Below are 27,017 nucleotides of genomic sequence, written 5' to 3' on the forward strand. Positions count from 1 at the left end.
ATTGCTGAGGACAAACTACTTACTTTAAAATATTATCTAAAACATAATGCATAATAATATCTAGGGTGACCTTCGTTTAAGATAAACCAGATATATCAGTTGGCTTTTGATGCATAACAAACAATCCCCAAATTAACTGGATTAAAACAATGACCATTTATTTAACTCATGATTCTGCTAAGTGGCTATTTTGGTCTTACTTGTGTTTGGCTGATCTTGGCTGGGCTTGTGAGTCTGGTCTTTGGTGGGTCAGCTAGGTGCTGGCTGGTCCCAGATGACCTCTCTCATGTGATTGGTTGGCTTGCAGCTGAAGTGATATGCCCCAACTCTCTCAACTTCAAGTAGGCTAGCAGGGTCTATTCATGTGGTAGAAAGGTTCTTAAAACCAAGCCAGAGCAAAAATCCTCTTGAGAATTACTCTAAGAAATGGCCCCATATCATATCTACTGCCTTCTATTTGTTAAAGCAAGTCACATGGCCAGATTAAAGGGACAAGGAAACAGACTCTGGTCACAGGTTTTTGAACCATATTTGAAATCTACCATACTGGGCATAAACCCTTCCAAGTACTTAGTCTGGGTTTATAATTTACTGCTTCAGGTTTTTGTTATTCGAATTCTGAAATTAGGATGAGCTAAGAATTGCCCAGCATATGCTATGCATCCCGATAATCTTATTCTGATTTATGGAAGGAAGTATACAAAGAACCACTAAGAGTTTATAGAATTCTGAATCAGGAAATATAAATGCTCTTTTGTACCCCAGGTAGTAGAGAAAAGCATTTCAGGTAATTAGAATTTTGAGAAAATCACTTTTGTTTTATTTTAGTTAAAAATTTTTTTTTGTGTGTATGTAGAGAAAAGACACAGAAAGCTGTTCCTCAATTTTGTGTGTGGTGGAAGAAAGGGCAAATAAAATGAATCATATATAAAAGTTCCTTGAGCTAATTCTGAAACCTGAAGAACTAAAACAAAACCTTAGTATAAAAACAAAATAAAACCTTAGTATGGATATATGACTTGAAACGGGTGGGTTAAGATTCATTTGTAATGTAGATAACCTTTAGAAAACTTTCTGACTTTCTGACTCTATTCTCTACATGTTGGATCTTTATGTGAAAAGATCTTCAGAAGATTGTGGCCCCTACAGACTGAATTATCTTATGAAACCCAGGTAGTTCATAGTAGACTTGGGACTAGAACCTACATCACCAAGTTTGCAAATCCAAGATTTTTCCATTATTTCATACTGTTTCCATCACAGCTGCTGTGTTCAGAGGCTCCTACGTTGAAGGGATATACTCACAGAGCTTAGAGAGGAAGTCCATTGGAAAGCTGCAAAATATTAGTCATTCCCATCAGAATGGGAAGTTGAATGGATGTGGGTATCCCCTGTTCTTCCTATTTGAAACAGCAGCTGTGTCTTTCAAGGCATTTTTGGGTATGTGCTAATAGTGCCTCTTGCCTAGCTTTTGGTTGGGTATGTCTACATTACCTACTAAGTAGGTGACAACATTTTCCTTGGTGGAAAGTGCATTAGGTAATGATATTTTTCCTATGCACTCATCAACAACACTGTCCCTGTCCAAGACATGGCCATGAGTTAGCTCATGTTCTGTCTGGGAGGGGGGCACAGTCACACCTCTCCCAGTCACCCCTTGTTGATTTTAAGCTACTGAAGCTACTCTTTGTGTTGCTGGATGACTATTAACCATATTTGACAAAAAGAATGTTTTCCATGTTCTGGTAAGGAAATCCTCTGTCAAGATAAACAGCCCTTCCCCTCCTCTCCTCCAACTTAGGTCTTGCCAGGAAGGTCTAAATAGGTTCTCTGTAGTCATTTCCTTTTCAATATTTCACACTGGAGTTCAGTTATAAACTCGAAGCCAGCAAAATTAACTTTTGCTGAAAGACCACAGAACCCACAGAATAGAGAGCTATTTTAGGTTCAGGTGTTCAGCCCCAGATCTCTTTTAGACATTTTGTGTCTAGGGAAATGTCCTTTCTCTCTCCCCTTCTTTTCTGTCATTTTCCTATGCAATTAATTTAATAAATATGCCTCCCTTTTGAATTTTTGTGAATATAATTTTCTACAAAAACACGCAACTCCTCCATTTTTCTGTTCCAAACTACTTTATGAAGGATCTGGTTTGCCAATAAGCTGAAATCTACACTTAATCCTTTATGATGCTGTTGAACCTATCCCAACCAGCTCCTTGACCCGATCTTTTGGTTCCAGCAAATAGATACAACTGCCCCTGGGTGGGGTGGGGGTGCCACATGTTACTTCTGGCTGATGGGCTGTAATTCCACACACAGGTGGTGCATTAACGGACATGAAAAATAGTTCAGGGCACATTTATGTGTATAGGAGCTACTGTCTTCATTCCAGTTTTCTCTCCCTTCACCCCTTCCGCTGTTTGTGATTTCTTTCCTTCTTCCCAGTGGCCATTGATGTGAATTCTTTCTTTAAGCCCACCCATCTAGAAATTCAAGTGGTGGTGAGATGGGTTGTGTGGTGGGGAACGGGTGCTGATGGTGTTTTACTTAAGGATCCACAGATTCTTGCCTTCTAGAACTAAATTCTCTGCTGTCCTCACTAGGTGTGCATAGTGACTTCTGTAGATGGAATTGACTTGGGTGCTAAGGGTGCCTGCAGGAAGTGATCGAGTCCCATCAAAAAGCAAGTTGGAAAAACAAAAGTGAACCTGATTTCTGGGAAAGGGATCTTGTGAAGGCTTGGGGCCCCATAGTGCTTCCCCTTATGACTCTGTACATCTCAGGGCTGGAGGCTCAAGACTCTGGCAGTCCGGGCTTGCTGTCCATCTGCGTGTTTTGTGTTTCTTTAAGGCCCAGGAGAGCATGGAATTCTGAATCATTGTCCCGGGCTGCCCACAGGCACGCCTGAGTGTTCTTGGTAGGGAGAGGACACTCTGCCATTGAAAATTGCTTCGAGTTTTCCTTGACAATAAATAGTAAGTAAATGGAACCTGTAATGTTAAGCCTGGAGGAGAAGTGGCTACTGTCTGTCTCCCCATTACATGTTTATTCTTCCCTTTAATGAACATTCACTGAGGACTTACTCTGTAAAAATGACTGTCCTGGATGGGTGGGCTTCAAGCCTGGGGGGGGGGGGCTTTCTTCTAATTGTCTCCATACCAACTCAGATCAAGGGTGTGCATGCACTCTCACACACATATGCACACCTAATTTATTGTTATTATATTATTTGCCTCTGTCCTCTGTATCCCCAACACCTTACTTTTAGGCCATTGTTGCATTATTCTTGTAACTCAGAAAGTTTAAATAAATCTCTACTCTCCACCCCTCTACCCTCTCCACCCATCTCCCTTTCCACAATGACATCAATTGAATCTCTTGTTAAGATGCTGCTGTATGCTTGGAAGATCACAGGTTTGGGAGCAGTGAGAAGTGTTAGAACCCTGCAGTTATCATGGTTCTCTGTCTCAGTTACTTTGTCTGTAGCGTACAGGGTTAGCAGGGCAGGAGGATTAGGAGACTTTTCATGTCCCTTCCTGTATTGATTTTCAGTGATTCCATTCCCCATCTCCCTCCTCCCCCAGCTTCAACAGCCAACTGTTGCGTAGAGGACTCGATGCAAACTCATTTGTTGCCTGCTCCCGACACTCCCAGTGAGTCCCAGGCCCCTTGCATAGCACCACATGCCTCCTGCACACGGGACCTCCAGGACAGCACACCCCTCGTCTGATGGCCTTTCCCACTTTCCTTCCTCTGTCTGCTCATAAAGTTCTCCCTATTGAACTACCACATCCATGTCCAGATTTTCCTCATCTTTCCAAGGCAGTGTCATCTAGGAAGACTCCTCTCTTCTTATTCAGTTGACTGAACTGTCCTTTCTCTGAAATTCTATCTTGCAGAGACTGAGACTTTCATGTGGCATACATACATACAAACACATGTGCATACATACCTACATATCATGTATTGTGTGATGTCTAGGTATGGATGTATATCTCCATCTCTCTCTATATGTATCTTTATTGTAAATTCTATTCCCGTGTCATTAAAATTTTTTTTTAATGTTTATATATTTTTGAGACAGAGCACAAACAGGGAAGGGGCAGAGGAGACATAGAATCAGAAGCAGGCTTCAGGTTCTGAGCTGTCAGCACAGAACCCCATGCAGGGCTTGAACTCATGAACCACAAGATCATGACCTGGGCCAAAGTCAGATGCTTAACTCACTGAGCCATCCAGGTGTCTTTATTCCCATGTCATTTTTTATCTAGGATGTAGGACATGAAATATAGCTCAAGAATAGGTATTCACCTCCTTTCCTCACTTAGAAGAATTCACAGCATTTTGTTTTTCCACCTGGAGGAATTCTGTGTATTCCTGGTCAGCACACAAAGCTTGACTTGACAGAATCTGAGTGATGGGAGAGGGGAAATAACTGTGTTATTTTATTTCAGAAAGCTATGGGTAGAAGAGAAACCAGTCAATCAAGAAGATTGGGAGTTTCGTTTCCTTGCTGTAAAATTTAAGCTCTGCAACAGCATGGATTTTCTGTGACAAGCTCTCCTATTTATCCCTGTTCTTGAAATGCTTGGCATGCAGTAGGCGCATGCTACATATTTGTTGAAAGGACGAGTGACAATGGGTCACCCCAGGTAGGCTGGGGTGATGGAAATAACAGATTTTGGAAGTTATGAACAAATCCTTCCTTGGCTTACTTTTTCTAGATGTTTGTAAATATTCAAAAGATTAGCAAAGATTTCTTAGATGTTGAACTGACATTTCACTGAGCGAGGTAGCATCCCATCATCCCTTGCAAGGGAGGACAGTCCCCAGAAAGGAGGTGCAGGCCCCCACAGGAGGGGGTAATGCACTAAGTGCCCAGAACAGGAGGGGTCCATCTCCTCATGGGTACTTTTGCCACCACTGGAGAGACCCCCCAGCATGCAGGCTCAGTCATGGGAAGTCTTCCTAGAAGAATGAACGGATTCCCAGGTGCTGTGGCTCACTGGCTATTTTGGATACCTCTGGTCACTGGTTCTGTTTTGTTCAGTGACTGATGTTCTGCTTGGAGTGAATAAACAGAGTGCCAGCAGGTGCCATTCACACTCTGTAGAGGACCCTAGGAAGGAAGAGAATCTCAGCAGGTAAAAACGTAATGGTCTGCAATTTGAAAAAAATAAGACGTATAGCAGTGGAGGTGGCTTTTTTCTTGTGTTTAGGTCAAGGAATCAGAATTTAAGATGTCAAGTTTTTTTCTGTGACGAAACAGTGGTTTGAGTGTAAAAAGTGGCCAGATGTCCATAGGAGGGAGTGCTCTGTAGATGAAAGAGAAATGTGTCTTTTGTTCCCTGTTCATTCATGCATTCATTCATTTTACAAATTTGTACGGAGTACCCGCACAGCAGGTGCTGGGGATACAGTGGTGAATAAGGGCATCCTAGACTCTGACCACCACCCAGAGTTCATGGTCTCACGGGGAATAGATATTAAGACCAGCAGAGCCAGGTGTGATGAGTACTTTGAACGGGAAAGTAGAGGGAGCATGAGAGCCTCTAACATGACCGGACTGAGGGGTTCTGGTAAGATATGTTTGAGAAAGTGGTCTTTATTGAATTTGGGAATTGGAGTTCATCAGATAAAACAGAAGAGGGTTCCAGGAAGTGGTGATAATGTGTTCCAGCCTCAGAGAGGAGGAGTGTAGACCCTTTGAGAATGGAAAATAAGTTCAGTTGGTGGCAGTGGGGACAGGAAGGGAGGGTGGCTGGAAACAGGCCGTGCGAAAGGATTCCGAGCTTTCTCCCAAAGGCACTAGGAAGCTATTGAAGGATATCACATTGTTTAGGTGCTATAAATACTGTGACACTGTGATATTAGTTTTCTGTGTCTGCGGTGACAAATGACCACACACTTGGTGGTTTAAAATAACACAGTTCTAGAAATCTAAACTGTGGCTCAGTGGACTAAAGTCAAGGTGTTGACAGAGCCGTGTTCCTTCTGAAAGCTCTAGGGGAGAATGCCTTTTCCAGCTTTAGAATCCGCCTACATTCCTTAGCTCATGTCCTCCTTCCCTTGGGATGTGGACATGTTTGAGGCCATGACTCTGCCAACAGATATTAAGCATGGAGGCAACACTGTCTCATTGGTGTGTATTCCATGAGGACAGGAGCCCTGGATCTTTGGATCCCCACTATATAACCTGTGCTTGGCACTGTGCCTGGCACATGATAGGTGCTTCATAAATATTTCTGGAAGAGTGAGGAGAAAGATATTTAGGAAGTTTTGACTACAGAAAAAAGAATGGGTTGAGTTAGAGCAAGAGTGGATATAGACAGGCCAGTTAGAACGTTATTTTTGTCCAAGGGCACCTGGGTGGCTCAGTCAGTTACACGTCCGACTCTTGATTTCAGCTCAGGTTATGATCTCACATTTGGTGAGATTGAGCCCCACCTCAGCTCTGCGCTGACAGTGCGGAGCCTGCTTGGGATTCTCTCTCCCTCTCTCTCTGCCCCTCCCCTACTCACATGCATGTTCACTCACTCACTTGCTCTCTCTCTCTCAAAAGAAATAGACATTAAAAAAAAAGTCATTTTTTTGTCCATGAGATGTATCAGAATTGCCTGGAAAAGACAGTATCTGTGGTTGGATCTGAGAACAATTTAGGAGACACTCAGTACAACTCAGAGGTTGATTAGATGTGAGGGTGGGTGACACACAGATGTTTAGCTTGGGCATGGAGGAAGATGGTGGTACCTGTAATGTCACAGGGAACCTGGGTTCAGATGAGACAATGAGCATAGATTGGGATGGGCTGAGTTTGAGTCGCTTGAGACTGGGATCCCTAAGTGGCAACTCCTAACAGGCAGTGACCTATATGGCGTCTGAGGCTTAGGAGTGAGACTGAGGCTGGAGTTTAAGATCTGGAAGTGAAACCAGCACTTCAGGGGTGGTTGGTGGAAGTCACGGAATCTGACGTGGTCACACGGAGGAAAAGTGCAGAGGGGGGAGGGGAGAGGGCCTGGACCAAGCTCTGGAGCACAGTTCACAAAATCTGCTTCTCATTCCCATATCACTGCTCTGCATGTTGAAATTCAGGCTTGGAAAGGGTCATTGTTTGCGTCAAGTGTTTCTGACACATTCGTTAGGATGAACCCTGGGGGGTTGGCATGGAATATGGAAATCACGTATTTTTAGAAAGCCCACTTGGAGATTACTTGCACTGAAGTTTATGTGTGTCAGGTCTGGAATTTGGGTCTAGTTAGGTGTATATTTATCGAGTTTGAATGGAGAATGTGCTTAGGTGCCTCAAAAATCTGTAATGTGCGAACAGGCACTCCCAGGAGCTGGAAGGAGCTGGGCCTGGCTCCATTCCCTTTCTTTCCTTGTTTAGCTTCTTACCATGAACGCTTGGACTGAGCCAGAAGCCAGGTGTCCAGCCTGGGTATCCTGAGGGCCGAGGCCCAGCGAGAGTTTGGGGACCTTGGAGTAATAGTTATGAAGGATGGAAAGATCCAGGGCACTGCCAGAACCCAGTGACCTCACCCTGCAAAACTGGATAAAGCCCAGTCACCAAATCTAAAGGGAAGAAAAGAAGAGGAGCATTCAGTGCACTTGTACTTAAGAATAATAGTTGAGAGTAGACAACCTTATGATATCCTTCCCAGGATTTGAAAAAGGTTGTGAGAGGCCCATGATACGTCAAATTTTTTGAGATCCTAAGTATAAAAAATCCCAACCAACAACAACTAAAAAGGGAAGAAATGTTGAAACAATATTACAGATATTACAAATATCTAGGCTCACATTTAACAAACAAATCATTTTAAACCCCTGAATTTTAAATTTTAAATTGTACTGTAATGCAGTACAATTGGGTTAGGCATGATATAGTCCAAGGTTTTATAAAAGTTAATTCACAGTGTATCAGGTGGTATGGTGTGGTGAGGCAACATGAGATCGAAGTCTGTTGATGGATGTCATTGTCTTTTGACCATGTGTGTTATCTATAGTTGTTATATATATTATATGTATATGTAATATATATAAAAAATATAAAATATACTTATAATATTTATAATATATATAAATATATATTAAATGTATATTAAATTATATATTATATATATATTAAAAATTAAAGTTAAAAATTGTGTCCCTGTGATTGTGAGGCCAAGGTCAAATGGCCCTTCAGTGATGGCTCTTAATACATTTTATCCGTTATTTAAAACCCAAATAAAATATTCTTCCCCTCCCTTCAACATTAATCAAGAGCCAATAAATGCCAGGAAATGGGCGGTGCCAGGTGCTGGGGGCACAAAGATGGATAAAATGCAGCTCTCTGCCGGGAAAGCTCATATGGCTGAGGAATCCACCCCAGCTCTCTCTAATTCAGCAGAATCTTTCTTGCTCTTGCTATCTTCTCTTGAGTCTGAAGACTTGAAGTTTGCCTCACTTCCTTTTGTTCTTCCTGTACTTAAATTCTCCACTACTTTTTGAACAAACGTGAAGCACATTCTGTTGCTATTTATTTTAAAATGAAAATAAATTTTATTGTATTTATATCACAAATAATTGTAAATTACAAGCAATTTTGATGCAAAATCTAATCATCAAGTGTCCTATCCTTTGGTGTAGACTCTGCAGCATGCAGCCCTATGCCTTGTGTGCTCAACAAATGCTGTTTTGCTAGTTGATGCTTTTGATGTTAGGGTCCCTTTTGGACTCCCACATAACAATGGCTTAAAATAACAGGTGCAGAAACTGCTAACTGTTGTCCAGTTGTCCTTCTCCCTGTCTTCCATTTACTAACGGAGACGCCACCATTTTAGAAAGTAATGGCTGCTCACCCAGAGACTACATTTCCCAGCCTCCTTTGCAGTTGGGTGTGGCAATCAGAGTAAGTTCAGGCCAATGGGATAGGAGAGAGACAGCCACTCCTGCAATTTCTGGGTTTTGCCCTCAAACAGAAGCTTCCAGTTAGCTCTGATAGCTGTTATTATCTCTACTTCTGGCACTCTGGGAGAAAAGTTTTTACCTCTCCCTGATTGTCAGGCCGCATGCACGTGTACATGTTATATCACTTCCCTTTGTTGTGAGAACCTTCTTTATCTGCCAGGCTCCCTGTGGAGCTCCCTGAACCCTGAGTCATAGTTACCTTTCCAGCCCTGAGTAGTAGTCCGGTGTTCTGCCACGTTAGAGGGTCCCCATCAGTGTTTGCTAAAAAAAGAAGGAATGAAGGAATACCCCTTGCATCGGGATTCCTATCAATTCGGCTCAGTCTACAAAACGATGCAAGGTGCACAGAAAGTATAGTGTGATGAGCATTTTTTGCTAGTCACCCAAAATAAGCAGGTGTAATTGTATTTCAGCAATGAACCCTTGCCCTTATCCCACCCTGTACACATTACAGAATGCACCCTTGCCTTCATGTTTCTACCATCCATAAAATGCCCAAATATCTAGCCAATGGTGACAACTTTTAATTTTCATTAAATTTTTCATTAAATTTTACCACATGATTCAGTCAAACGGTTAAATGTCACTTTCAGAGAATTCGGTAATACCTTATGGAATCTGAGCTTTTAAAAGATGCTGATCATCTATGTTCCTTTATACAAAGCTGGTTGGTTTGTAACTGGAGGAGGGGGCTTGCCTCCCTGCCATGACAATAACGTTACATTTTGGAGCATCTCTGGGTAACGTGACCTCACTGAGCCACCCTAGACACTGCCAGTGGCCATCAATGCCGTCAGCCAGTGCCTAAGCCACCCTGATTTCTTCTGCTTTGGGAATCCCAGGCTAGTTTTGCTTGGGCTCTGAATACCCTCCATCAATTGCTATTTGTAAGGCAAGCGGGTAAACAGCAAGGCAGGGTGGAAAAAAGAAACAAGTTTATTGTACTTCAGTGGTGCTAGCAACAGCAATCACTAATCATGGTGGCAAAATACATTTTATTTTCCTTCCCTCCTGTGCTTTTCTATAAACAGCAAAACACATTGAATCAATTTTTCAAACAAACTTGGAAAATCAGAAAATACAATGACCTTTAACAGTTGGTAGCATGAATTATCTTGGGCCACAAAGAGGTTTTTAACTATTGAGACACGTTGGCAGTGTGACAAGTGAGTTTTTCCCCCTTCCAAACCGTTAAAAATAGCTTTTATAAACTCTTAACTCCCTCTGATGGTGAGCTCACCATTAATCACCTTTATGACATCTTATATTTAGGCCACGGGTAAATCCATGGGTCCTAATCAACCACTTTCCTGAGGAAATTGGCCAAATCCCGACTTGGGGGAGATGAATCACAACAACTCCGCTATTCAGACAAATCTCTTTTCAAGTGCCCTTAAAGCTTTTTTTTCATACACCAGCGAAGACAGCCACACAGGAAACAATAATAGTTTAATCTCTTGAAAAATTTCCTTCCTGCATCGCCGCACTCTCAGACAGGTAGTCAGAGCCAGCCAAAGAAAATTAGCGGCAGCCCCTGCCAAGAGCAGGCTGCTACTTGAGCCTCTGAGCTCCCCCGCGCCTTCCTCCTCTTCCCGTCCCCAGTGGGGGGAGGGGGGCTGAAATGGGGCACTCTTCTGCCCCGGTGCAGCCCTTCCTGCCATTGGGAAGGAAAGAAAGAGGCACAGGAGGGCCACTGGTGACTCATTGTATGACGAGGCACTTTTAAAGCCTCCCCTCCCAGAATTCTCTCAAGCTTCTGGTCGGGAGGACGCACACGTTGTCTGGAGGAGCCTATTTGGTTCTCAGGAAACCAGTTGCTCTGAGATGGAAACATTGCACATGTGCATCCGCCCTTTGCTGGTCGCTCTCAGTGGGCTGTTCTAAGTGGGCTAGTTCTAAGCCCGCTGGGAACCGCTGTGGTTGTAACAGGGCTCCCATGAATCTGAGCTAGGTCTGAGATTTGTGGGGGGGAACAGGTCCTGCTCTCCGTAGGTTTGCCAGCTTCGCCCTCTGTGACCAGCAGCGTCTAGCAATCCCTCGTGCAGGTTGGTTTGGGCCATCGTGGATACCTTCCCTTAGGGATTTGGTCACAGTTCCCAAGAATGGCTTAGGCGGTACCTTCCCTCAAAGGAGCTGCTTCCAACCAGCAAGTTCACCGAACTGTGGACAAAAAGTGACCCCCTTCCCCCTTCCCCACTAACCCCTAAAGGCCATTGACCTGTGGCTCAAATCCCCGGATGACCTGTCCTCATGTGTTCCCTGGACCTGCTGGGTGCCCGTCCCCTGCACGCACGCCTCTGCCTGTGGCACCATCTCGCTCACTTGCCTCTTGGTGCTAGCTACTCACCCAACAGTCTTTTTGTTTTCCACCTTGGCCTGGCAATTTCACGAACATCCTGGACAGAATTAGTTGCATTTCCATCTCTTCTGCATTTCCCCTTCCCATGTTTGTGACTTCTATGAAGAAATAGGGGCACCTGGCTGGCTCAGTTGGTTGTGTCCAACTTTTGGTTTTGGCTCAAGTCATGATCTCACGGTTCCTGGGATCAAGCCCCACTTCGGCCTCTACGCTAGCAGTGTGGACCCTGCTTGGGATTCTTACTCTCCCTCTCTCCCTGCCCCTCCCCCACTCACACATGTGGGCTCTCTCTTTCAAAATAAATGATTAAACTTAAAAAAAAAGAGAGAGAGAGACTCTCTGTATAGACTAGAACATTGCCCAATCTCTCAGATTAGGAGAGAGGGGACAAAAGGATTAATTGGCCAAACTTCTGATTGGGACAAAAGAAAGCAGAATTAATGACTATAAAGATAGTCCCTCCAGGCCGCCCACAGTGTCTAAGAATTCTCTGGCCCTGTTCTCACACATTTTCTAGGCAAAGCAGAAAGTACTTGAAATAGGGCCTAATGGTTTTCTTATCTTCCTCCATTGTTCAAGGATAACCGAAGATGAGCTTTGTAGGATTTCCTTGAGACAGATGCACTGGCCAGCCAGGAATGTCGTCTCGGGGTCCACGTGAAAGTCAGCAATCCATGTCACCACGGTGGCTGTGGAGGGGGCCTCACTCACGCTGTTGTGAAGGAATGTCAGCAACTATGTGGCACCTTAAGATGTTCATCAGAGAGTTATTTGTGACATAAATTCTTGACATGTATTTCTGGCGGTAAGGGAATGCTTAAATCAGTTAGTACCATCCGTTCAACAGACCCTTGTCTCAGCAGCGAAAAGTCACGTTTTCAAAGAAAACTAAATGGGAACATGCTTGCACTATGTTCAGTGAAAAAAAAAGTAGAAGGCACTGTTTATACTGTTTGATTCCAATTTAAGTATATTTATTACAGAAAAAAGGTTTATTTTTGGTAAAAGGAATTATGAGTGGTTTAATTTCACTGTCACAAATTTCATTATATCTAAAATGTTTTTATTTTTTTTTTAATTTTTTTTCAACGTTTTTTATTTATTTTTGGGACGGAGAGAGACAGAGCATGAACGGGGGAGGGGCAGAGAGAGAGGGAGACACAGAATCGGAAACAGGCTCCAGGCTCCGAGCCATCAGCCCAGAGCCCGTCGCGGGGCTCGAACTCACGGACCGTGAGATCGTGACCTGGCTGAAGTCGGACGCTTAACCGACTGCGCCACCCAGGTGCCCCCCTAAAATGTTTTTAATGCAGCAATGTTGTTTTATAACCCCAAACCCATTGTCTTTCTTTCTTTTTTTTTTTTTTGTTTAATGTTTTTATTTATTTTTGAAGGAGAGAGAGAGGGCTAGAGCATGAGTGGGGGAGGAGCAGAGAGAGTGGGAGACACAGAATCCAAAGCAGGCTCCAGGCTCTAAGCTGTCAGCGCAGAGCCTGATGCAGGGCTCGAACTCACGAACTGTGAGATTAGGACCTGAGCTGAAGTCGGATGCTTAACTGGCTGAGCCACCGAGGTGCCGCTGTCATTATTTCTGATTGTATCACTACCCTTCATTTTACCTTAAGACTTTGAGTCTCTCGTGAATTGCCATTTTTTTTCCTCCCAAAGTCTTCGCCCATGGAATTCTACGTAATTATGTTCTGAGTTTTAAAAAAATTTTTTTGGTTTAGGATTTTTCAAATATATTCTTCTGCTTGGCTGTAAAACCCCAAGGGCATGCCATAATTCTCTTTGGGTACCTGTTCCTCATCTCCCAGACAGTTTATTTTGGTTAGTAAGAGTTCAGTGTTGGTGGGACTTCCCATTATTTTCTCTACAATCTGATAGATGTGAAATTGCCACTGAGGTAAATGAAGAGTGTATCAGATATGTTGTTCACTGTTCCCTCGAAGTGTCTACAGTGAGTTTCCTATTCCTTGCGTCTTGCTCAGCCTCTGAGCCAATAAAACCAGATTCGTCAACACTTTCCCCTGGTCTTTGACGTACTCTCACCATGACATCCCTTCTGCTCATCTTTTTTTTTTTTTCCTTCTTGTCCACATTGACATGCTCTTCACTCTGACTTATACTCTAGGGTTAGTGGGTTCCTCCCACATGCCTAGACCCTGTCTCTTTCCCTGAGACATGACTGAGGTCCAGTCTTCCTCCATTTCTTCCTCACCTCTGTTCATCTCCGGCATCACCTCTACTGCCATGTAGGGAATTATGTGTCTGTCTTCTTCCTTAGAGGTGGGGATCACTTCTTCTTTATCTGTCCAACCCCAGTGTGTAACAGGGTACCCCATTTTCATAGGTGTTCAGAATAATTATGTGAGGTAAATTATGCTGGTTTTATTATTTTATTTTTATTTTTTTGAAGTTTATTTATCTTGAGAGAGAAAAACACATGAATGGGTGAGGGGCAGAGAGAGAGAAAATGAATGAATGAATGAATGAATGAATGAATGAATCCTGAGCAGGCTCCATGCTGTCAGCACAGGGCCAGAAGTGGGGCTTGAACTCACAAATTGTGAGATCATGACCTGAGCCAAAGTCAAGAGCCGGATGCTTAACCGACTGAGCCACCCAGGCACCCCTGAATTATGCTGGTTTTAATTTCTATTTTCTAAGCTACAGGATCAGTTTATTTTAAACACTGTTACGTTTATGTTGTGATTCCTAGCACATCAAGTTTTCATTTTTTTTTTTTTTTTTCAAGTCCTTGCACTAAAATCTCACATTTTCTTTGTTTATCATCTCAACCAGCTATCTTGTTTTCTAGCTGGTCCTTTCTGGTTGTCTTCTCTGACTCTGTCAGGTCACACATACATGTTATACAGAACTGCATAGCTGTTCTGTCTTGAGAACTTGCCTGTTTAGTTTTATTTGGGGATTTTCCTCCTTTCTTAATTTGAATTTGAAAGCGCTGAGAAGGAGGAAGCCTAGAGGGAAGGAAGGGAGAAAAAGAGAACTCGAGAGGGAGTGGAATGATTATTTCTGTATTTTGTCTTTACAATTTTTGTTCTATATTTTGGTGAACATTTCAGTGGTTCTTAATTAAACACTGTATTTTTCCTGGAGTTTCGATACTAGGTAGAGGATAAAGATATTGAAATACCAACTGGGCAGGGAAAAATTATGTTGACTCATAAATTCCAAAGAAAATTTGAATCAGTAATGCTACATTATGATGTCTTTGGGTAGTGGCATTACTATATAAACAACCTCTGAAACAATAGCATTTGGCAAAGTAAAGATCTTTGATAGATATTTTTAAGGCAACCTTAAGTTTTATCTTCTGGGCCAGTGAAGGCCTACGAATGTCCAGAATTTGATGTAGGGTAGGAAATGTTCTTACTATATATAATTAAAAAGGAATCCCTTCAAAGATTGACTGATGAACCAAAATAAAATTCAGAATAAACAGGGCATAACTGAATGGCAAGAAGGGAGGTCATCAACCCTTGACAAGGATCTCTGCCTTATCACCACAGCCCTTCCTGGATGCCTGTAACTATAGCTGGCTAAGCCCTGATTTGTCTGACTTCACTTCATGAAATTTTTGTGACCTAATAAACAAATAAGGTGTGGTGGGAACCAGAATGAGATCCGGCCTGGCCAAGCCCAGACTAAGCACTCAGCAACAGGCTCATCCAAAGCAATGCCTTGCCCAGGTCAAGTGTGTTAACACTTTGCTCATTTCAGGCAAAAGTTTAGGTGGGTCAGAGAACATCCATATACCTCTGACCTCCACCCCATGTTGCCTCTTCTGTTTAGTTGTTGAGGGAGACACTGGCCCAGAAGATTCAAAGGACTGATTGCTCTCGAAAGCATAAGAAATCACAACGTGATTTCCTGACCTCATAAGACACGCGTGGATGCTGGCTCTCTGGGTGGGGCAAGGTGAGGGAAGGAGCGTGGCATGCCACACTGATAAGTGTGAAATTCTTCTCTTGCTCTCTCTCCTTTCCCCCCACCTACCCTATGCTTTTTGTGATCTTTCTAATTGAGCTAAGTGTGCACCGAGTTGCTCATTTTCCTCCTGCTCACGCAGGAGACCACATTCTAGGCCTCTTTATTGTCCACCAGCTGGATGTGTGTGGTCCAAGGAGAACTCCAAGGGCCAGATGATGGTGAGATCACCACAAGGGACAAGTCAGGGTCCCCAAATGCCCCTGTGGTAACCTGCTGCTGTATGTTTGATCAGACTGTGATATGAATGGGGCGCAAACATTGATTAGGGTGCATTGCTGAGATTTTGGGTTGTTTGTTATGGTAGGTAGGCTGACCAATACAAGGTGGTTGCAAAATCTAATTTTCCAATGGCCACGATACCTTCCTTGTTCTCTGCCTCAACTTCTGCATCTATAAAATGGGACACTGATAATACTTATAAGGACTTGGGGAGATAGAATCACAGACTAGTGCCTGGTACTCAATGAGATGCTAGCCACTGGTACCATTAGGTATCATGATTCCTACTACTCTTACCTCTGCTGGAATACCACTCCAGTTATTGCTGTGGAGCTTTCTTTTGGGAGGAGGGAGCCCATGAAGTAAGGGGTTGTCATCCCAAGAAATCCTACCACAGCTCTCATCCTTCCTGAGAGGAGAAAAATAGGTTTCTTGATGAGAATTCTTGTGAGGTACTAGCTAAACTAACAAGTCTTAGATCATGTTACTCAGGGATTTTGTGCGAGGAATGGATGCATTTTCTACTGTTACTGAAGCTGAATGCCACCTAATGGTCCACAATGGATTTAGAAGGGAGAGATCATTTTGGGTTATGAGAAAATCATTGAAGAGTTCACGGAAAGGCAGTTAATGATTTAATTTTCCTAGCTTATTCAGGAGTAGTGGTCTCACTTACTGAAAAGAACATACAGTGAATGTGGTGCTAGAAATTTAATAGTGGCCATAGAGTAAATTTGACATTTCAATGGGGATGTGCTTTATGAAACTTAGGTAATGGGGTTTTAAACAAAAACGATGTGGCATTAATAGTAATTTCCCAACCAGTCAATTAGGATAATTAAAATGGCTTTAATTGGCTAGTAGATGTCTGAGTCCTAGGAGGGTATAGTTGAGAAGTCAGGTGTGGTCATTGAAAATGTAAGCTTTGGAGTCAGACTGCCTGGGTTTAGATTTGTCAACTTACCAGCTGCGTGACCTTAGGCGAGTAACTTAGTCTCTCTGGGCTTTTGTTTCTTCACTTGTAGAATGAAAATTGTCATAATACCTTTCTTACAAGGTTATGATGATTAGATGAGTTAATACATATAAAAGGCTTAGAATAGAATGATAATAATAATTATCATCATCAGTATAATTATTATTATTATTATTATTAGAAAATATTATTTAGTAACTTGGCCTGGAACATATCCATCTGTTTCTTTCTTTCTTTTTTCTTCTAGATAATTTGTTGCCAAGTTAGCTAACATACAGTGTATACAGTCTGCTCATGGTTTTCGGGGTAGATTCCCGTGATTCATCGCTTACATACAACACCCAGTGCTCATCCCAACAAGTGCCCTCCTCAATGCCCATTACCGATTTTCCCTTCTCCCTCACCTTCCCCATCAACCCTTAGTTTGTTCTCTGTATTTAAGAGTCTCTAATGGGTTTGCCACTCTCTGTTTGAAACTGTTTTTTCCCCTTCCCTTCCCCATGGTCTTCTGTTAAGTTTCTCAGGTTCCACACATCAGTGAAAACATGTGGTATCTTTCTCTGACTGACTTATTTCACTTAGTATAATACCCTTGAGTTCCATCCACGTTGTTGCAAATGGCCGGATTTTATTCTTTCTCATTGCCAAGTAGTATTCCATTGTATTTATAAACCACATCTTCTTTATCTATTCATCAGTTGATGGCCATTTGGGCTCTTTCCATGATTTGGCTATTGGTGAAAGCACTGCTATAAACTTTTGGGTACAAGTGCCCCTATGAATCCGCACTCCTGTATCCTTTGGATAAATTCCTAGTAGTGCTATTGCTGGGCCATAGGGTAGTTCTATTTTTATTTTTTGAGGAACCTCCACACTCTTTTCCAGAGCGCATAGCCATCTGTTTCAAAGGTGTTTTGAGTTTTAGAGCTTTGAACTTCAATCTTAAGGAGCTCCCCCTAGGGGTTTATCACAGAACTACACTTGCCATATTTAATGGACATTAACATCAACAGCAGGAAGGACAGGGTTCAGAGCCAAGAAGGTGATACACATTGTTTGCACTAAGAGGCTCATTTTCATACTTTTTGTTTGAGGATATTTTTAGGCTGAATGCTTTTGAAAGCTGTTTACTGATGAGGAGGACTGGAAAGATAAGAATGAACCTGGTAGACAGAAGTACAAAGAGCATTTATGCTTCAACCCATCTCTGAAGATGAGAAGAAGTCGCTGTCTTCCCATCTTGTAGAGAATTATTTTCCAGGAACCTAATTTTTAACTTCATCTCTTCCCTTTTGTCTCTCGACTTTCCAACTCTTCAAAACTACTTTCAAACCATATGGCATCTATTTTTAAAACTTTTTGCTTGGAAATAATTTCAGACTTCTAGGAAAATTGCAATAAGAATATTTACAAGATCAATAAAAACCCTTACCAGGGTTCTCCTGTTGTGAACATTTTATTGGGTTTGCTTTATCATTTGTTCCCTCTCTTTTATGCATATACACACATGATAATTTTTGTTTTTGATCATTTGTAAGTAAGTTGCATACATCATGGGTTGTCATCCCTGAATACTTAGTGTTTATTTCCTAAAAGCAAGGATAATTATTCTCTTATATAACCACAACACACTTATCAGCTTTAGTAAATTTAACACCAGCATAATACTTTTATCTAATCTGCTGTCCATAATAGCCCTTATAACATTTTTTTCCTTCAATACAGTATCCAGCCTAAGACTGCATTAGTTGTATGTCTTTTTAGTCTCCAGAAGGCTTATTTTTAAAAAGAACACTTTTAAGTTCTAAAAGGTTAATCTAACTTTATTGCTGTTAATAACCTGATCAATTTATGATATTGATACTGTAATAAAGAAATAAAATGTTCATCTACTAGAATGGCGTACTTTTTCATGTGCCATTTAGAGAGAAGTGGTTAATTTTTCTAAGTTATTGCATGGTTCCTTTCTGGTGCTTCTGTTCCCATAAACTTCTCAAGGATAAGTATTCTCTGTCTTCCTCAAGTTTGATTTGATAAATGTATGGGCATCAACAAAATGAAATTCCAGGGAAATCTTGCAGTAAATAGCTGGGAAATGCATCTTTTTGGAATTCAAATTGAATCTGTACTTTTTCACGTTGAAGTTTGCTCAGACAAATGCAGCATATTATACAAGGAGAGTTCTATTGATATTTTTAGGTGCCTCTCAAGTTTCTGGGACAGTAGACACTTTACTGGGGTGGGGGTGGGGATGAACCAACCCATAAAACCTCTTGGAATGAATTGAACAAAGAAATGAGAAACAGCCTTCAGATTGGAGGTTTCCCTTTTCATTAGCATGGGTGATTACTTCTTTTGCCATTTCTTCTGCTCTTTGGACAGACCTCTGCAGGCAGAACCAGTGGCTTTTTTGAGGCAGTTTGCTACGCATCTTTATGGATTCCATGAAGAAAAACGGGTGTGTGTGGGGGTGGGTGGGGTGAAGTGAGGGGTGGAGGGAAGATACTTACTTGCTGTCCCATCCTTCAGAAGCCAGTATATGGTGAATTGGCTCAATCAAATCCAGTGGCTTGGAGAGAAGCAGTTGGGGAAGCAAGGAAAGTGCTAGACTGTGGAAAGTAGGGTTAATGGATAGATGGGAGAGGGCAGAAAGGGGGTTTCCTTTATAATCTTTCAAGTGGTAAATGTCATTATCAGTTCATTATTTATAAGATTGCTAGGGGAGGACCCAAACAAACAAACAAACAAACAAGCAAGAGGCCACGTGGAGAGGGAGCAACTTGTCTTCCTTTTCAGGCTGAATGTGATGAATGATTGGTTGAGTACTCGGGCAGAAAAGTGTGTTTCGGAGAATAAAGAAAAAGAAATGCACCAGGGAAACTGGTGTTTGAATTTTGGATCTAGATGAGAATAATATGAGAAATAAGGAAAGTTCTGGAACCTCAAATACAAGGGAGTAGAGAGTGAAAATGAAACCCTAGTCTAGGTGTAAAAAGAGACTCACTCTTCGCCGGGTGGGGAGGAGGTCAGGATGGAACAGAGGGAGCTGAAGCACAGCATTTTTGGACTCACTGAAAAATGCTGAGGTGTTCCATTCACTAGCTGTAGAATGTAGTCCACTAAGTGGTGAAATGGGCATGAATTCCTATCTTTGAGTGCATAAGCTCACTTCTATTAGGAAGAGTGGGTAGCTTGTAATTACTTCTGAAGAGTAGCCACTCTGTGTGCGTAGAAGGGCCCAACTCATAGATGACGGAGACCTTAAACATTTGCCTCAGAAAATGGCCGCAAAGGAAGGCAGGTATTGGAAAGCCTTTCAGCCCCATTTCAGGGGCTCACGGGCTGGTTTGGGAAAACCCTAAGTATGCTATTGCTGCAGCTTCTTAACCAACCACTCTTGGCAGCTGTTACCTGCTGTGAAAGTTAAGCATGACACTGAATAAATTAAGGGAGGTGTAACTATAGTTGTTCAATTGTCTTTCCTGCGTGACTTCTACAGATCAATCTGATTATTTTACAGACTGACTTTATAAGGAATAAGGATCTGGAACACAGTCCAAGTTTTTCTTAATAGATAATATAAGTGGGATTAAAGATTAAACTTTAAATGGTTTTGGTAAACACTGAAGACTTCAGTACCACATAACTAGTGATGCCTAGTGATCCCTGGCATTTTTTCAGTATGTACGTGGGAGGGAACAATGAATAGGAGAAGGGTAGATAAAATCTTCCTGTCGTATGATACCTGGCAGCATCCATCCCATTTCCAGAATGGCCACTTTTATGTCTTGATTTAAATAATCCATGAAGGAGAAAAGGGTGTAGTTCCTTCAAAGGCGGGTGAAGTGAGCCACTCTCTGTCTATCAAGTCTTTTTCCTGCTGTGACTCACAGATTGATGGCAAGGTGAAACTTCCTTAGTTTCACAAAATGTAGTTTGATGTTTAGATAATCATGCTTGTGGTTTTTGACCTTTTTCTTTAGAATTTTTGTATAACAAGTAGTGCCCATAGCAAATTAAAGTTAGATTAGCTGTGTGGTCTATCTCATAAGGATACGTTACATAGGAATACATATATTTAACTCTATAACACTGACCTTTTTTTTAGGTAAAAGTGGACAAATATTTCTAATTTCATGAGATTCAAATTAAAATATATACAGGCATATTGCATTTCTACTTATCAAACAATAATGGCTACAAACTACAACTCCAGTAAAAAATGTTGTGAATAATAACAACAATATTAAAATATTCAACAAACTAATTTGTTGTCAGTGGAAGTCTACTATTGGGTGCAGGTGGTGTGTTTCATTCTGTGAAGGAACTTGGGGTTCAGGTTAAGGATGAGGCAGTCAGAAAGATCTCAGAGGGTATAATATCTGAGCAAGCCTGTAAATAACTTTTCCTCTGATGAATAATGGGGGAAGGATGTTGTATGGGGGTGTGAGAATGTAGGGAAAAGATCTTCCTGCTGGGAGCATATATACAAAGGCAGGTGGGTATGGAGAACTATAAGCAGTCCACTACTGCCGTAAATAGCATTCAGCAGATGCCAGACCTTGGAAAGCCCTCTATGCCTCCCTAAGAGATGCAAAACAGCTTCTGCTGCTCTTCTAATACCTTCCATTAATGGAGTTGAGCAGAGGGCTGCACCGGTCTCTAGTGTGGAGGGTGAGCTAGAGAGCCAGCTGAGAAGGAACCCTGAGGGCTTGGCTCCGGTTGCCCCAAAGCCATCTGCCTGGCCCAGATGTCTTCACAAGTGTGTGGTGTAGACAACAGAGAAGTGGGGAAGGGTTTCAAACAATCCCTGGGTGCAGGTTAAAAGGTGGTCTGGACTGGGATACCATTTCTAGTTGTGAACTGGAGAAGGAATGATGGGGTTGGAGAGGAGATTACAGATTCAGGGGACTTTAGGTCAGCGGGATTTGGGTATGACTTGGAGAAGGCAGGGGATGGTGGAGGAGGAGAAGTCCAGGATAACTTGCTAATCCCTGTCTGGTTTCACCTGCAGAGGTGGCGAAGAAGTTGGCTTTAGTGGTGACGTTTGCCTCTTGGACACCCGAGTGCCTCTGAGACACCTCATAGGCAATTCAGTCTGGAACTCGTGGCATAGTCTGGGCTAGATGGACGGATTTGCGGGCAGCCAGCCCTTCTGTTCCCAGGGGTCCTTTTTAGCTTGCTCTCTAGTTCTCTAGCAGAATCTATGAGCAGAAGATGTTAGTATAACCAGCAGAAGCTCACTCTGTCTTGTCTACCAGGGTCACAGGAAACCACATTCTCTTTTCCTTAAAGCAAAACCAATGGCATATGGTAGAAAGGGGCTTGGGGTGGGGGAAGGGACTATTTACTCTCTTAGGAGCACATCCACCAAAAGTGGTGCTGTAGGGGGAGGAATTAAGATTGTGCTTGCCAAACTGAGAGGAACTTTCAGTACAAACGCTGAGCGCTCTTAGCTGCAATATAGCACCTTCTGTAGGCAAAGAATTTTGTGAGCTTGGAATGATTACAATTTAATATACATGTATAGAATTAGGATTTAATGCAAATGTAGTATAATTTATTATCCTCATAGCGCCACTGGGACTAACAGGAACTCCTGTTCTTAAGGTGCAGCACACAGCTCTATACCCCAAATCAGAACCAGCTCATTAAAGCTGGCCCTATTGCAATGCAGGTAGGTCAGGGAGGTTCCTAAATTGGAAAAGGAGCACCATGAACATTGACTGGCAATACTCTGGTGGCAGGAAGATGTTGTTAGGCTGGGTAGGACACAGCTGACACAGTGAGACGATTGGAAAGGTGGGGAAAGGGAGGGAGCTGGTGGTTTTGAAACGGAGCTATGGTTGGAGGAGGTTAGGGAAGCAGATATCAGGGATGGATAGTTTTTAACTGGGAGTTCTGGGCCCTGAAGAGGGGAAGGGAGTCACTGCTGATTACCTGGAGGGAAGCAACAGAGCAGAGAATGAGACCCTACCACCTCCAGTAAGTGGGGTTGGACATTCACACGAGGTGAGAGGTGAGAAAGCCTGCTGGAAAAGCATCTGAATATGTGATGGATGAGCCAAGTTAAAAATACATGAGATTGTAGATCAGGGGCAGAAAGCACAGGATATATTTACTTTCTCCTTGGGCAGGAAAAGAAGAAAAAATGTTGGCCTTAGAATTTGCACATGTTGGTTAAATGAAGTGATAAAGTGGCCTCTGGAAAGAAATCTTGGAGACACAGCAATTGAAAGCAGGGTGATGATGAGGCACTATTAGTACTTAAGGGCACCAGGAACCCATGAGAGATAAGATTGGGTTTGTCCTAGGGTGGAGGACAGCAAGTTAAAGGTCTGGGGACAGTGAGATAAATCCAACCATTTTTATGGAAGAGGAGGAAGAAGAGAAAGTGGGTCGTCAAAATAATAAAAAAGTAGGAGCCCAGAGAGGGAAAGAAAAGGCTACGATTCAGTGTAAAGTGAGCCATGAAGCCTGGCTTTGAATCCGGATTTGGCTGTTTCCATCTGTGTCCTCTGGGCAAGTGCTAGGCTCTCCGAGCCTGAATCGTCCTTTCTCTCATTCTGAAAGCAGGGCCTAACTCACATTCTCTGAAGGGTCATTGAACAAATGAAACAACCTGGTTTCTCATTTCTATTTTTATTTTTTTCTCCTATGTGGAACCTGTCTGGAGGTCCACGGAAACAACGTGGTCGCAGGCAGCGGGGAGGATTCAAGGCCTGGGTGTAGGACATTCACAGTGGAGGAGCCTCCAAGTCCATCTGGTTCAATAGGAAAAGTTCGAGAGCTCTCCTGGACTACAGTTATTGGGCTTGGAGGTGGGAACACATGTGGCCCCAGAGGAAACATTTTGCTTACCAACTTCCCACCTTTGCTGGAGTTCTGGCATTTCCACTGGTCAGTAAGCAGCAAAGATCCATGAAGCCTGATCTGAATCCAAGTCTCTGTATGAAGAGCATTCTTCTTCTGTCTTCCCATAGGAGGTACAGCTATTAATTACACTAAGTGACAAAGATTCTCCTTGTTGCTTGACAGACACAAGGATGAATCTTTGTTACTGACTGCAAATAATAGAAGTCTGGTGCTGATCAAGAGCCAGGCTGGGAAAACATGCTTGGAGACACGCGGGGGGCATATGGCACCTTCTTCTGAATCAACCCAAGAGGCTGCAGGGAAACAGAGTAGGTATTATTTGGTCAAGTTCCTCCTATGAAAATATAGCCTGCCTCATTTTTTTTTTTTGCTTGTTCAGTTCTGGCAGTGGAACAACCTGTCTCTTTACATTAGTTCAGTTCTGTAGAGAAACAGTCATTTAGAAGGAAATACTTGGAAAATCCAGGCACGGATCCATTTTTAAAGTCACAACTGAATGATTGCTTTCTTATTGTGCTACATGGGGCTGGAAAAATCATTCCTTTCTGTACATATTTTTCTTTTCTTTTTTTTTTGCTTTGTGTTTTCATTTTGCTTAAGACACGCATATGTGCCAGAAATGAAAACATTTTCAAAGGGCAAGTTTCAAGGACAACTAAAAATAGGACCTGTTGCCAAATATACATTTCCCCAGTATGTAAATGACTGGAAAGGAGTACAATGAAAAGCATATGCTATTCAAATTTTCTTTAGGAAAAAAAGAAAAAAAAGAGCTGGAGGGTTTGACTTCTGGCTCTGAAACTCTTTAAACTAGTGGTTTGCTCTTAAATTTTATCCTTAGTCTTCAGACATGATTCTCTGCATAGTCTATGTCTATCTTTTCATGAAAATGGGGGAAAAACCCCAAAGTAAGAACAATTTTGTTATCCAAATGGGAAAATGTTATTTCATTGCATCAGTCTGTGGCTTGACATGAAACATTCAAGTAATTATCGAGGCTAAAAAAGGTATGAAACACCCAGAACATCTAGGCCACTAGCAGCTGCTTCAAGACCCAAGGATGAATCAATGAGTTGAGAAGTAAATGCAAATTTATTGAGGGAAGAAACCTTTGGTTTCTTGTGTTACGTGGTCTGCAATCAGGAATTACCTCAAATTCTTTCTGGGGGATAAAACCAAAGACACAACTAAATACATTAATTAAAATCAAAGACATCAACGGTGACAGAGATTTCCTTGAGATTCTGGTGTGGTCGCCCTCTGTGAATGAATGCTCTCTGTGCTGTGCCTTGTAATTTAGCAGAATCATCATTCATTATGAAAAATCCCACTGGCGAGCCAGTCTTTTGAGTGCCTTATTTTATTGTCTGAAAAAAAAAATAGTTTGGTCAACGAGTCACACTTACAATTATTCTACAATGTCGTGTTGGAGAGTCGCACACTTGAGTTGATGCATCCTTCGCGAGGAGGATCCCATGGGGCTGGGGTCCCCTGAGTTCCCTGGAGCTCTCCTCTACCTCTGACAGGGCTGTGGAGGCAGTGCTGGCCCACGAATTGTGACTGAAGGTCTAGACCTTTATCCTTGGAATTATCTCACTTTCCCAGCCCTAGTTAAAATTTGCCTTCCATATCTTAATGTTTCCATGATAGAACATGGAAAAAGAAACTTAAAAAAGGTTTCATCTTTGCTGTGAAGAAGGTCTGACCTTTGCTCACATTTGCCAGAGAAAGTGGCTTACAGCACCAATTAACATGAATTATTAACTCCCAGATTAATAATTTATTAGAAGCCTAACGGCCCGAGGCACTGCCCGATCACACTATTGAAAGAAAAACGAAGAAAACAGCATAGCTCTAATTATAACAATTTATGGACGATGCTTAGAATAAGTAATGGCTTTTACACTTTCTAAAGGATTTTAAAATTTCTCCTTAATACCACACTGGCTGCAAAGACAGATGAATTAACTAATAATTCCTATAATGACTTGTGTGATGTTGACATGTTGACTTAAAATTATTTAACAAGTACTCACATAGCCTTTCCTTTGTGTCCACTTTTTTTTTTTTTAATTTATTTTAGAGAACGCAAGTTGGGGAGAGGGCCAGAGAGAGAGAGAGAGAGAGAGAGAGAGAGAGAGAGAGAGAATCTTAAGTAGGCTCCTTGCCGAGCCCATGAGGGGCTTGATCCCATGACCTTGGGGTGATGACCGGAGCTGAAATCCAGTCAGATGCTCAACCGACTGAGCCACCCAGGTACCCCTTTGCACCCACTTCTATTGAAAGCATTTGTGCATATTAATTCATATAATCCTCCTCACAGCCATCTGAGCTGGACACGGTATATCATTCACATGTTTCCTGGAGCGGCACCCAGAGTCACCCAGAGAGATGGTGATGTGGTGTTAGTTTGCCAGGACTGCTGTGACAAAGTACTGTAGACTGAGTGGGTTAAATAACAGAAACCTATTCTCTCATGGTTCTGGAGGCCAGAAGTCCAAGATCAAGGTGTCATCAGGTCTGGTTCCTTCTGAGGACCATGAAGGAGAATCTGCTCCAGGACTCTCTCCCAGTTCTGGTGGTTTCTGACAATTTGGGGGGTAGGGGTGAGGGACTCCTTGGCTTGTGGAAGCATCACCCTGATCTCTGCCTGCATCCTCACAAGGCATCTTCTTTGCGTGGGTGTCTGTGTCCATACGTCCCCTTTTCATAAGGACAGCAGTCATGTTGGATTAGGGGCCCACCCTAACAACCTCATTTTAACTTGATTACCTCTGTAAAGACCTGATCTCCAAATAAGGTCACATGCTGAGGTGTTGGGAGATAAGGACTCTGACATAATGACATCTGAATTTTGGGAGAGACGCAGGGGAGTGGACACAATTCAACCCATAACTCGTGTAGAGCTGGGATTCGATGCTGGGAAATCTGGCTTGGGTCTGTGCTCTTCACCATCAGGCTAGGCCACTTCCCATTTGTGGGTCTTTTTGAGGACAAAAAGCTCATTAAGGCAAATTCAACTTAGAGCATCTTATTGATTCCTGTCCAAGAATTGTCCTCAGCATGGCATCTCATGGGAACAGTGTCTCTGTGAGCTCAGGCAGGGATCTGGCTAATTTAGGGGATCAGACTGGTTTATAGCTGGAAGCTCTCTAAATTCCCTTCAAGGCCTAGGCCCACTGCGTTTTGAAATCAAAAAGCTCTTCCAGTTCTTTCGGTGTGACTCTGGAGCACATGTTTTCTTAAATCCACATTTTAAAGGCATTTTAGGAGGGAGAGACCTAATTACTCCTTTTTTTTCCTTCCAAATTCCTGTTCTTGGAGCCACGATTAGGTAATACAGCACCAGTCTACCTTGCAAATTGACCTGACCTCATCATCTTTTGAAATGGAAAGGGAGAAACCAAAGGGCCCTAGAGTTCTTATTCTTTGGCCTTCTGGCTTGACAAGTTAGCAGAGCTTGAAAATCCTTGTTCCCTAAGGGAGGAGAGAAAAGAAACCAAAAGAGCAAGGAAAAGGAGAATCAGGAAAAGAAAAGGAGCAGAGAAAATAATTTTGCAAATAAAAATAAAAATTGTATGTGGGATTTAGAAAATTATGCTTTGCTTTATCAAATGCCAAT

The 27,017-nt window shown here is 42.4% G+C and overlaps 1 long non-coding RNA gene across 1 annotated transcript; it reads right to left on the reverse strand.

Annotated features, from left to right (window-relative positions):
- Nucleotides 1-23,142: 23,142 nt before the first annotated feature.
- LOC122492281 lies at nt 23,143-25,059 on the reverse strand. The gene is made up of 2 exons (XR_006299585.1): nt 24,802-25,059; nt 23,143-23,688 (listed from the first exon to the last, which is right to left on the reverse strand). It is a non-coding gene; the product is annotated as an uncharacterized LOC122492281 (long non-coding RNA).
- Nucleotides 25,060-27,017: the final 1,958 nt, after the last annotated feature.

This window comes from Prionailurus bengalensis, chromosome C2 (genome assembly GCF_016509475.1).
Source record: "Prionailurus bengalensis isolate Pbe53 chromosome C2, Fcat_Pben_1.1_paternal_pri, whole genome shotgun sequence".
NCBI lineage: Eukaryota > Metazoa > Chordata > Mammalia > Carnivora > Felidae > Prionailurus > Prionailurus bengalensis.